At 39.0% G+C, this 13,985-nt stretch overlaps 1 protein-coding gene and 1 pseudogene across 1 annotated transcript in view; both read left to right on the forward strand.

The window, feature by feature from the left end:
• Nucleotides 1–13,985, forward strand: part of Dhc93AB (Dynein heavy chain at 93AB) — a 2,991,564-nt gene that overhangs the window by 1,154,865 nt on the left and 1,822,714 nt on the right. The window lies entirely within an intron of this gene.
• LOC137238623 (uncharacterized) lies at nucleotides 11,420–12,294 on the forward strand (annotated as a pseudogene).

Consider the following 13,985-nt stretch of genomic DNA (forward strand, 5'->3'; position numbering starts at 1 on the left):
CCTCATAAAATACTCTTTAATGCCTTTCATTTGATATGCATGTCATACAAACACATTCCAGGGTTTCCCTCGGTTCATTTTCCTACATGGTTATTTTCCCTTATGTTGTCACCATAGCTCTCAACTGAGTATGTAATGTTCGGTTACACCCGAACTTAACCTTCCTTACTTGTTTTATACTCAGTTGAGCAGAGCTCACAGAGTATATTAACTTTGATTGCATAACGGTTGGTTGTACAGGTATAAAGGAATCGAGATAGATATAGACTCTAGACTATATCAAAATCATCAGTATCGAAAAAAAATTCTATTGAGCCATGTCCGTCCGTCCGTCTGCCCGTTAACACGATAACTTGAGTAAATTTTGAGGTATCTTGATGAAAGTTGGTATGTAGGTTCCTGGGCACTCATCTCAGATCGCTATTTAAAATGAACGATATCGGACAATAACCACGCCCACTTTTTCGATATCGAAAATTTCGAAAAATCGAAAAAGTGCGATAATTCATTACCAAATACGCATTAAGCGATGAAACTTGGTAGGTGAGTTGAGCTTATGACGCAGAATAGAAAACTAGTAAAATTTTGGACAATGGGCGTGGCACCGCGCACTTTTAAATGAAGGTAATTTAGAAGTTTTGCAAGCTGTAATTTGGCAGTCGTTGAAGATATCATGATGAAATTTGGCAGGAACGTTACTCTTATTATTTTATGTCTGCTTAATAAAAATTAGCAAAATCGGAGAACGACCACGCCCACTTTTTAAAAATTTTTTTTTTAAATTCCAATTTAAAAAAAAAGTTAATATCTTTACAGCATATAAGTAAATTATGCCAACATTCAACTCCAGTAATGATATGGTGCAACAAAATACAAAATAAAAGAAAATTTCAAAATGGGCGTGGCTCCGCCCTTTTTCATTTAATTTGTCTAGGATGCTTTTAATGCCATAAAAAAAAAAAAAAATTAACCAATCCTTGTGAAATTTGGTAGGGGCTTAACTCCTAGGACGATAACTGTCCACGCCCAGTTTTTATACACAGTCGACCGTCTGTCCTTCCGCTCGGCCGTTAACACGATAACTTGAGCAAAAATCGATATATCTTTACTAAACTCAGTTCACGTACTTATCTGAACTCACTTTGTATTGGTGTAAAAAATGGCCGAAATTGGACTATGACGACGCCCCCTTTTTCGATATCGAAAATTACGAAAAAAGAAAAAAATGCCATAATTATATACCAAATACGAAAAAAGGAATGAAACATGGTAATTGTATTGGTCTATTGATGCAAGATATAACTTTGGAAAAAAACTTGGTAAAATGGGTGTGACACCTACCATATTAAGTAGAAGAAAATGAAAAAGTTTTGCAGGGCGAAATCAAAAGCCCTTGGAATCTTGGAAGGAATACTGTACGTGGTATTACATATATAAATGAATTAGCGGTAGCCGACAGATGATGTTCTGGATAACCCTGGTCCACATTTTGGTAGATATCTCGAAAACGCCTTCACATATACAACTAAGGGCCACTCCCTTTTAAAACCTTTAATTTGATACCCATATCGCACAAACACATTCTAGAGTCACCCCTGGTCCACGTTTATGGCGATATCTCGAAAAGGCGTCCACATATAGAACTAATGCCCACTCCTTTTAAAAATACTCATAAACACCTCTCATTTGATACCCATATCGTACAAACAAATTCTAGAGTCACCCCTGGTCCACCTTCATGTCGATATCTCGAAAAGGCGTTCACCTATAGAACTAAGGCCCCCCGCCTTTTTAAAATACTCATTAACACCTTTCATTTGATACTCATATCGTACAAAAAAATTCTAGAGTCACCCCTGGCCCACCTTTATGGCGATATCTCGAAAAGGCATCCACCTATAGAACTAAGGCCCACTCCCTTTTAAAATACTCATTAACACCTTTCATTTGATACCCATATCGTATAAACAAATTCTAGAGTCACCCCTGGTCCACCTTTATGTCGATATCTCGAAAAGGCGTCCACCTTTAGAACTAAGGCCCACGCCCTTTTAAAATACTCATTAACACCTTTCATTTGATACCCATATCGTACAAACAAATTCTAGAGTCACCCCTGGTCCACCTTTATGGCGATATCTCGAAAAGGCGTCCACCTATAGAACCAAGGCCCACACCCTTTTAAAGTACTCATTAACACCTTTCATTTGATACCCATTTCGTACACAAAAATTCTAGAGTCACCCCTGGCCCACCTTTATGGCGATATCTCGAAAGGGCATCCACCTATAGAACTAAGGCCCACTCCCTTTTAAAATACTCATTAACACCTTTCATTTGATACCCATATCGTACAAACAAATTCTAGAGTCACCCCTGGTCCATCTTTATGGCGATATTTCGAAAAGGCGTACATCTATAGAACTTAGGCCCACGCTCTTTTAAAATACTCATTAATACTTTTATTTGATACCCATATCGTACAAAATAAATTCTAGAGTCACCCCTGGTCCACCTTTATGGCGATATCTCGAAAAGACGTCCACCTATAGAACTTAGGCCCACTCCCTTTTAAAATTATCATTAACACATTTCATTTGATACCCATATCGTACAAACAAATTCTCGAGTCAGGCCTGGCCCACCTTTATGGCGATATCCCTAAATGGCGTCCATCTATAGATCTACGGCCCACTTCCTCTTAAAATACTCTTTAATACCTTCCATTTGATACACATGTCATACAAACACATTCCAGGGTTACCCTAGGTTCCTTTTACAACATGGTGATTTCCCTTACTTTGTCTCCACAGCTCTCAACTGAGTATGTAATGTTCGGTTACACCCGAAGTTAGCCTTCCTTACTTGTTTATTATAACATTAAAAAGGCTACATAGATTTCAAACTGAATAGTCCCAACTGTACCGAAAAGAGACTAAAGGGGTTCAATTAAGCCCAAATGTAGACAAAAGAGATCAATCGAGGACCAATCTCTTTAGGGATTAATCGCATGACTTTTTGCAGGGCTATCCGTCGCCTTCTATATATGTGTGTAAATGATGATTAATGTGTTTATGTAGCTTGCTTTAATGTTTTTGTTGTTGTGCATTTATTTAAAAACAGCTTAGTGATGTTAAAATTCGCCACACTGCCCTCCACCTAAGTCGGATCGCCCCGATCAGACAAATTTCCTAATCTGAACGCTGCCAGCCTTTCCAAATTAACCACCTTCATTTTGGTTCGTGGTTTGCCAATGGTTTGTATGCGGTAAACTACATCTTTGATCGGTTTTATAATTTGGTATGAGCCTTCCCAATTACACTGCAATTTCGGGGACGAACCTTTTTTTCGTTGTGGGTTGTATAACAGCACCAAATCTCCTTCCCGAAAACCTTCCGAATTCATTGCTTTATCATATCTGTGTTTCATCTTGTCACTCATAATCTTTGTTCGTGGCCTTACAAGATCGTGTATTTGGATTTCTTGGCGTTTCTTTCCGCATCGGCACCTATTCCAAACTTCAAATCAGCTGGCAGTCGAAGGTCATTGCCAAAAATTACCTTTTCCGGGAGTCTGGCCCGTTGTCTCATGCACTGCTGATCGTTAAGCCATCAAGAATAATGGTATGTGTGTATCCTACTCTTTATGGGACTTGTCGACTATTTTCCTTAAGTGCTCTTCCAAGGTTCTAACGAAACGTTCCACCATACCATCGGTCTGAGGATGCAATACAGTTGTCCGTGTTTTTCGAATGCCCAACTTCTTACACATTTCTTGGAACACGGCTGATTCAAAATTCCTGCGTTGGTCAGAATTTAACTCCATTGGTACACCATACCGTGTAACCCAATTATTTATAAACACATCTGCTGCTGTTTCCGCTTCTTGATTTGGGATTGGGTATACCTCTGGCCATTTGCTGAAATAATCCATAACCACTAGAACATATTTTTTTCCACAGTTGGTAGTAGGAAATGGACCTGCGACATCCATAGCGATCCTTTCAATGGCGCACCTGAGTTATATTGCTTCATCTGGCCATGACTTCGGGTTTTGGGCCCTTTCGCTCTGCTGCAAACCTCGCAGTGGGCAATCCACTCAGTGACCGACTGACGGCAACCAACCCAATATAATCTCTGCTTTATTTTCTCGAACATCTTCGTAATTCCAAGATGACCTCCACTTGGACCATTATGTAGCGCATTGGGAACGTCAGGAATCCTTTTCCTTGGAACAGCTATCAGTTTCCTCTCCCATACTCGATCCAGGCAACCGGATATCAATTTTAAACTCTTCCGCTGTGCCCAATATGACTTCGCAATAGGACTCTGCTGACATCTCTTCTTTACTTGGTTTTTCGTATCGATCGACGCCTCGCACAGCATGTGACAGATCTGTATCTTCTAGCTGACACTTCCTTAGTTTTTCCATGTCCCATTCATCCGAACACATTATAGTCATAAGTCGGACATCTATGATGTATTCCTTAGCCTCAGCTTTCGAACAGTGTTTGCATTCTAAATTACATGGTCCTCGTGACATTACATCGGCATTCCCATGGGTACTACCTTTCCAATGCTCAATGGAAAAGTACTAGCTTTGTAGTCGCTCGATCCACCGTGCCAATTGACCTTCTGGATTAAGGAGCTACACGAGCCATTTCAATGCTGCGCGATCTGTCCTGACGCGGAATCGCTGCCCGTAGAGATACTTGTTAAAATGTTTAATGCACTCTAGAAAATGCCAACAGCTCTCTCCGTGTAACGCAATAGCTCCTCTCTGATTTTCCAATTGAACGGCTGTAATATGCAACTAACTTCTCCTGCCCATCGACCAGTTGTGAGAAAACGCCTCCTATAGCATATCCGCTCGCATCTGTATCTAGAATAAATGTTGCTCCTGGAATCGGATATGCCAACATTGGGGCAGTGCACAAACGCTCTTTCAATATTTGGAAAGCCACTTCTTGCTCCTTCTTCCTTTCAAAAGCTTTATTTTTTCTTGTAAGTGCGTGGAGGCTATGGGCTACGCTGGCAAAATTTGGAACAAATCGGCGATAATATGTGCACAGCCCAAGGAAACTTCTCAATTCATGCAGTTTGGTACAAACCGGCGTTAACATCATTTACAGCTTCTATCTTTTCATTCGCACTACAGATGCCCTCTGTCGTTACCTTGTGACCGAACTAATTTACTTCCTTTGTAAACAGCGAGCACTTTTTGGGACTTAGTTTCAGACCAGCGCCAGCTATTCTCTGGAAAACTTCCTACAAGTTCTTAAGATGTTCATGACAGTTCTTGCCCAATAGGATGATGTCGTCCAGGTACACCAAGCATGTTTTCCAGTGTAGTCCTTTGAATACCTGATCCATGAGTCTCTCATTAGTAGTTATAAAGTCTAAAAGGCATCACTGTAAATTGCCAAAGACCATCTCCGACACTGAAGACTGTTTTCTCCTTGTCTTCCTCTTTCACCTCCACTTGCCATTTCGTACTGGATAGTGAGTCCAGGGTGTCGCCAATTCTTGGTAATGATCGGCCTCGCAACTCCAGTGTCAATATGATGTTTCACAACATTGATGGGGCCTGGGTTGGAACCATCCTGGTCAAATATGTTTGCGTACTTTAGGAGCAGTTGGTTTGCCTTACCCTGATGGTCTTCCTCTAGTCCTGGAGCTGTTCACAATTGATTACTAATTCAGCCGCTTGGCATCATCCCAATTCGGGTCTATTTGATTGGTGACTTGAATTCATTGAGTACTCTTAACGGAATACGTCCATCTTGTTTAGTCGTAGCCAGGGTTTTTCCCACAAGTATATTGGGTGTTGATTTGTTTGCTGCTTCGACAACCCACAATTTTTTTGTCCCACAATCTCCATCAATCTTCGCCCAGATGACTGCTTCTGATTTTGGCGCTATTTGCTCACTTTCTTCCACCAGCACACTCGTTTATTGCTGTATCCTCTCTCGTAGCCGAAATTAAGTGGCACACCCATGGTCTTATATCGCATCGTCTTGCTTTGAATATCGATCTTGATGCCTTGGTCGATTAAAAAGTCCACTCCAGTTATGATTTCATCAACAATCTCTGCCACTAAAAAATTGTGTAGTACCGTGACGTTCCCAATTGCGACTTCAAATGCTATTTCCCCCAGAACCGTGTGAAATGTTTGGAGAAAATGAAAAGAAGTTACGACTTCGATGTGTAAACATTAAATCTCTATTTATTCAATAAATTCTTTGTCTTATATAGTAATTTACTTAACCTATACATTCATAAATATCTTAATACTAATAACTAAAAATATGTACATTGAAAATGGGGTATGAGTACATGTAAGTTTGTATACAGTCTTTGTATACAAGTAGTTTTGTATGCATGACTCTATACATGTAGTTTTGTATATGTTATTTAGCTACGTCAGCAGATCAATGTGAGTACTTTGGTTAATACTATGCATACACGTAAGTTTGTAAGTTTGTATGCCTGTTCGCAACGTTGGAATATCGATGTGAGTATTTTAGTTAGTTGCTATAATGGTTTGTATGTAATAAGTAATTTATTAGCTGTGAACGGATAAGGGTTTCACATTCGGCATTCAATTGATGTTAGTTAACCGTCTGGGTTAGTTCAATAATTTATGTTGGAAAATATTGTAATACGATTATTACTAAAATATATTTGGAGTTCATGATACGTATTATTGCAAGCGTGCTACAGTGGGTATGAAGCATAATGCTACATTACAGTGGGTATGACGTATAATGCTACACGTGGTGTCTTCTACAGTAGCTGTACGCAATCTTGCTCCAAGCAATGGTCTTATATTTTTGTTGACTAAATTCGATCGAATGATGGAATGAGATGCACCCGTATCTACAGTTAGTAAACGTTCCTTTCCATCCACACGTCCTCCGACAGTAAGATTGCTTGACCTTCCAATTTGCGAGATCGAGATTATGGGGCATTCAATTGAGGGAGCCAGCTGTCGCCCCTTGCGGCTGATTCGCTTTAGTTTATCGGCTGAGTGGACTTGGAGATATGTTCATCTCCTTCAGCTCTGCGTTTACGGCCACCCACATTGTTGGAACTATTAGGACCGGTGCTGCAATGACGTGCAGTATGGTCTGGGTTGCCGCACTTGAAATATTTCATAACTCCAACATTTTTCTGTTGTGATCCCTTCAGCGCTTGCAAAATTGTATCTACCCAATCTGGCCCTTCTACTTCCACACGATGGGCTTTGTACGCTGGCTTACTCAAAAGTGAGGTTGTTTCCTGAGTCAATGCATGTGATACCGTTTCAGCAAATGTTCCCTTTGGGTTTGCGTATGGGGCTCGCTTCGTTTCGACGCCCCGTATGCTATTTATAAAACTCTGAATCTTTACCCTTTCAGCGTATTCCACGGGTGTGTCCGCATTTGCAAGATGAGCCAATCTTTCAATATGGGAAGAAAACTACTGCAAAGTCTCTCTAGATTTTTGGTAGCGGTTTTAGAATTCTATTTGGTAGATTTGTTTCCTGTGTCATCGCTCTACAGCAGCCATCAACGCTTCATAGTTATTCCGCTCTCCTTCGGAAATCGTCTGTAGGATTTTGGCTGCTGGCCCCTTCAATTCTACGAATAAAGCAGCAGCTTTATCTTCTGCATTACAGTTGTTCACTGTTGCGGTCTTCTCAAACTGAAGCTTAAACACCTGGAAAGAAACAAAACCGTCAAAGGATGGTGTTTTTACCTTTGGATTACTCGCTGAAACTGCTGGGCGATTTATTTGCAACTCCTGTATACGACCTCTCAATGTTTCAATCTCTGCATCGATTTTGTCCTCGAGTTGTAAAATTTTTGTATACTGCGCCTCCAACTTCGAGGAAATACGTCCTTCTTGCTCTTCCAGTTGTGCAGAGATCTGCGGTGATATCTGTGCTGAAATTTGCGCCGACATTTCGGATATTCGTGCCTCTTGTGCTTCAATCTTGGATGTAATCTGTGTTGACATTTCTGTAATACAAGTTTCTTGTGCTTCAATCTTGGATGTTGTACGATTCTCCTGCGATTCCAGTTGGGATGCTATACTTGTCTTCTGATCTTCCAGTTGAGATGACATTTGCGACGACATTTCTGCAATGCGTTCTTCCTGTGCTTCCAGTTGGGATGTCATATATGTCTTCTGCTCTTCCAGTTGGGATGCCATATATGTCTTCTGTTCTTCCAGCTGTGTTTCCATCTTGGATGTTATACTTGTCTCCTGTGATTCCAATTGGGATGCCATATATGTCTTCTGGGATTCCAGTTGAGATGCCACTGTCGATGCTTGAGCAGATATTGCAGCCAATATCATGTTCAAGTCTGTGCTCGTAATTGTCTGCGATGTTTCGTTTTTCTCTTCCATTTTTGTCGTTGTCTCGTCACCATCAGGATGAAAGACATACTCGTCCACATTAATTCCTTGCGACTCCTTTACCTCTCGTAGCCGTGCTTGAGGTTCAATCTTATATTTAATGCACGATTCTCCAACTCCTTTTTCAGTTGCTGGATCTTTAATTCACTTAACTTTGCCATGTCCAAGTTGTATTCGAAATCTTCGGAATTTATTCAAAAATTCCTCTTCTGACGCCAATTGTAACGAATTCTGGGGAAATTCCGCTTATTCCAAACCATCTGCTAATGTTCGAATCGCTAAACTGTTGAATAAATCACTCCAATATTCAGTATTGCAATATGGCCTTTATTTAGTCAACTTGGGAGTAGTACAATTATACTTCAATATCACGTACTTCACAACAGCGTGTTTAAATCAAACTGTATACTGATTCCTCAGCTTGCTCAGCTTTTATACTCTCAGTTTTCTCGTTCATCCATTTCTCTTAGGGTCTAGTCATTTCGCGAAACTGTATTCCAGAACAATTGTATCCCTTGTTTTGTTATTAGCTATATACATGTATACCTATTTATGTTTCTCTTATAGCCATATGCATGTGTATGGGTGAGTAACTACTTCTGCTGATGACTACATGTGTGTGCGTGAGTACCCAGCAGTATTTTTCAGCATGAAAATACTCTATAATTCCTACAGAGACATCAGCAGAGATATAGTTACAAAACCTGAATATTCTCATTCGCTTTAACACAGGGGTGGCCGCGAAAAAGAACTATCTGAGAACTGATGATTAAGAAGTGAACGTTTCTGTAGTGAAAAAAGTGTAGCCAGGATTTTTTTGAACACGCAGTGAGAACTTCCACATGAAAAAACTATCACATCGGAAGTTAAAGTATCCACAAGAAAAAGCGAATGAACAGGAAATGTAAGTATCCGCAGGAATAATTTCGTTACAGTTCAGTAAGAATATCAATAGGAAAAAATATTTTAAACGCAATTGTTTTATCAAATAGAGGTAATATTTATTTGACATAAAATAAATTTAAGTATTGATTTGTAAAAATAAAAATAAAATAAAAATACGTATTCCGTATACATATGTATAAAAATTCAGTCAATTCACATTTTAAAGAGTCTTCTTCGTTATTTTTTTTTAAATTTCATTTTATATGCATAAATGTATACATATATTGCCTTATTTATTTTTCTTTTGCAATGATACCGCTTTGTATTTTTTGTTCTTAATTTTCTGGAAGGCGCTGTGCTCATCTCTTGTATAATCGGACATTGAATAACCGTCTCTTTGTATGGATTCTGAAAATTTTAAGATACAAATTATTTAAAAACCTGACTAACAACAGAACATGTTACTGGTTGAAAAATTATAGGCAAAACATATGAGTATAAAGATGGAGGGGGAGGTGGGGTGGGATGGTAGAGGGAGTGAAAGTGGAACAGGAAGAGAGAAGAAAATCATCTGCTGGGTATGCTAGTAAAAAAATGCTTGATACTCACCGTACAAAGCTCTGTTAAGCTTGACAAAGTCTCGCAGGCCTTTTTTGCTGGACCGCCCAGAGTAATTCATTTCGAAACACAATTCTTTTGAAAGTATCCAATGCAGATACTTATGAATGCCATCCGGCATGAGTATAGATCTAAAAATTATGACCTTTAAATAGAAAAAAATTATATTATTAAAATAAGGATTTTTAATTAAATTATTGCCACCTTACCTTACATATCTTTCAAAATCCGTTTTCACTTTATTTTCAAGTTCTTCAATTACCAACAGACTTGAAACTGGAAAATTAGCTTTGGGACTTCGGATATTTTTGCAAACCTTTTCTAAAGCTCTTACAATTTTTACATTTTGATTAATGACCGTATTTGTTAAGTCTGAAAAGAAATATATATTTTTAAGAAAATGATTACTTATTATTATTACCATTTACAAAGCATCTAGTTGAAGGCGTGTGAGATTTAGCATTCTATAAAACACTATAAGTTTTTCTTTCAAATTTATTTCTGGGTTAGGTTAGGTTTAAGTGGCCGCCGTCCGCATCGGAGCGGCACACTTAGGCCTTTATAGGCCCATTGTGAGACCACACGGATTTATTCCTACTCTCCTAATCAAACAACTTCGTTGAGTTTGTGGAGCTAACTAAGCATCGTGTGTTGACCTCAGCTATATCAATTAGATCTACGAGAAACATCTTACATCTTGCCCATAAAACGTTGCCTTCTTTTACCGAGCGCTGGACATTCGCAGAGTAGATGCCTAACAGTTTCAGGCTCTTCTTCATTGCCGCAGCTTCTACAACAATCATTGAATGGAGCGCCAATCCTTTCCGCATGCGGTCCAATACAAACGTGACTAGTGAGAAGTCCTACAACTAAGGAAAGATCCCTCTTAAGGAGGGTTAGAAGCTGTCGCGATCTCTTCTCATTCCATTCCGGCCATGTGAGTTTTGCCGTGGGGCATCTATCATGATACTTCCACCTGGCTCCAGCTTCCATCAGTATAGCCTCCTTTATATTGAGCTTGCAGGTAGAGAGCGGCATTCCCAACCTCTTCCAGGATGGCGAAAGTGGAAGGGAAGTACCCTTTCTTGCAAGCTCATCCGCCATTTCATTACCTGGTATGCCCTTATGTCCCGGAACCCATACCAGATGCAGAGTAAAATTTTCAGCCATCACGTAAAGTGATCTGCGACAGATAGAGATGGCAAGATTAATCGCAAAGGTTGAAATAATCGATTAATTTTGACCAATTAATGATTTAATTGTATCATAGACTTTCTTTCAATTAATTGCAATTTTAATCGATTAATTGACAAAATAATCGTTTTTACACACATGTTTTGGCAGCATTGTTTCTTTGTTTTTTCTTACATCACTAAGATTCTTGTTCCCTAACATTGCGCAAAATGGCTCCTATCAAAATTAAAGCGTGTAAATATTTTATTAAAGAAAAAAACAACCTGGTTGTGTGTAATTTTTGTAAGAAAAAGTTAAAATTTTCAAACAACACATCAAACATGTTTCAGCATTTAAAATTGAAACATGCAGCTGAAGTTGATAAGTTTAAGGTAAGATAAAATAGTTAATTTCCTTCAAAGAATGGGTGCGTAATGCATTATTTTATAGCATGATTCCAAAACAAACGAGGATGACAGTGGTGAAAATAGTGTGGATACTGTGGTCGATATGACAAATGAATGCGAAGGTAGCACATATGAAATGCCGAGTAGTAGCGCCAGTCAGCCAAGTAGTTGAGTAGCACCGTCAGTCAACCATTAATTTTAAAAGCATTTACCAACATTCAAAGCTATTCCTCCGGAACAAAGAACAAGAAAATTACACATGGAATCATGCACATGATCGTCAAAGGTAATTTGCCGTTTACCTTTGTCGAAGGTAGGTTTTGTGTTCATTAATTATTCTATTATTTTATTCTAAGAAATTTAACTTTTATTAAAGGTGCTGGCTTCTTAGACTTTATGAAGCAAAATTTCCCACTTTACAAAGTCCCAACAAGGAACACGATAAAGGCTGAAATTGATAAACTGTATGAAGAGGGAAAAAAAATGTGTGTTATTGCTTTCAAATCTGCATTGTGTAACCCTGACCACTGATATATGGACTAATATAGACATGAAAAGCATGTTGGGAATAACCGTTCATGGGTTGCTTGAAACAAAGCCATTTAATGGAACAATTGGTGTGTATGAATTGAGTGAGTCCCATACAGCTTCTCATATATCTGAGATTTTGTCCGATGCAATGAACAATTTTTCTATTGAGGAAGATAACGTTAAGGCTGTTGTCACAGACAATGCTAGAAATATTGTCAGTGCAATCTATGAAAAATTCGGAAAAAAGCGTCATATTTCATGTTTCGCCCAAACGCTGAATTTGGTTTGTTCGAATTCATTAGATATTTCTGCTGTACAAGGCATTATTTTAAAATGCAAAACAATTGTGAAATGGCGTACCAGAGGGTAAATTTTTGAAACTTTTACTAGATGTAAATACGCGCTGGAATTCCACGTATTATATGATAGACCGGTTCATCAAACTTAGCGCCTACGTCAGCCAAATTTTGTTAAATTACCCGGATTCTCCGCCTATGACAACGTCAAGAGAAAAGGATGAACTAATGGAAATATGTACAATTTTAAGACCTTTAGAGGCCATGACAATGCAGATAAGTGGCGAAAGACATGGAACTCTCAGCCAAATAATACCTCTAGTTCATTGCGGTCATGAACACATTTCGAAAATTCACCCATGTCAACCAGCAGCACAAAAACTGAAACAAGAAATTTTAAAGCAATTTGATAAAAGATTTGCGACCATAGAACAGCCTTTCCTCTTAGCTGCATCCACTATTTTGGATCCAAGATTTAAAAGGGTTAGTTTTAAGGATCCGGTGGCTTTGGCGTCGGTATTAAGATACATTCGTGCTGAAATAACCGAAAAAGATGTCAATATGGAAACAGCAAGTGAGTCATCGGTGGAATCAGAACATGATTTTGACTTATGGGCTCCACACAAAACTCTCGCGCACAAAAAAAAAGAGAGCATGTGACGATGTGCAACCACAAGACGAGCTCACTTTTTATTTAAACTCCCAAGTTATGCCACTTAAATCGAACGTAGTAGGTGCTTGGGATGACATGAAAGCAGTAATCCCAAGCTCTATGAAGTCTCTAAAAATTATTGCCACTTGATTGGAACATCAGTGCCTGCGGAAAGGTTGTTTTCCAAGGCTGGATCCATCGCAGCATTAAAAAGAAACCGACTAACAACTAAACGGCTGTCAAAACTATTATTTCTACAAACTTGGCTAAATAAAAAATAAAAGAATTTTTTCAAGTAAATTTTTTTTAAATTATTTTTATGCATTGTCGTAGCTTTTTGAAACAGAGGTCTCAATTGTTTTATCGTTATATTTTGTAAATCGGTAATTAATCGATTAATTCTTATTAATTGCAATTAAGTGCATTAATCATATGATTAATTAATCGATTATTTTTATTTTTTTGCCATCTCTAGCGACAGCCTACTACAGTTGCAGAATTAATTGTGACAGAGTCAAGGGCTTTCAGCGTTGCCTGACTGTCTGAGAAAATATAAGTGTGTTTCTGAGAGACTGCCTTCTGCCTAAGGCAGTCCACAGCGTCTTGTATGGCCGCACGCTCGGCCTGGAATACGCTACAGTGATCCGGAAGGCGAAACGATCTTTGTGTGTCCAATCGTTCCGAATAGACACCCCCTCCGGCCCTGTTGTCCAGTTTAGATCCATTTGAATGCTGTCAGTGGGCCAATCCGGCCATTCACCCACTGTTCCCTCTCAGGGATTAATATCTCGTATCCCTTGTTAAAGTTGGTATGTGGCTTGCAGAAATCTGTTCATTCTGGTATGGAGAATCTGTCAAGAATTTCATTATGGTTACGGTGAGACCATGTGGTCAGTTTCCTGACCCTAATAGCTGCACATGCTACATATTTTATGCCTACTATATCTTCAGTATTACATTCATAGCCTACATTGGTGTTGTGCGGATGGCTCCGTTTATGCATAGCAGTGCAGATCGTTGC

The sequence above is a fragment of the Eurosta solidaginis genome, chromosome 1 (genome assembly GCF_040869045.1).
Source record: "Eurosta solidaginis isolate ZX-2024a chromosome 1, ASM4086904v1, whole genome shotgun sequence".
Classification (NCBI taxonomy): domain Eukaryota; kingdom Metazoa; phylum Arthropoda; class Insecta; order Diptera; family Tephritidae; genus Eurosta; species Eurosta solidaginis.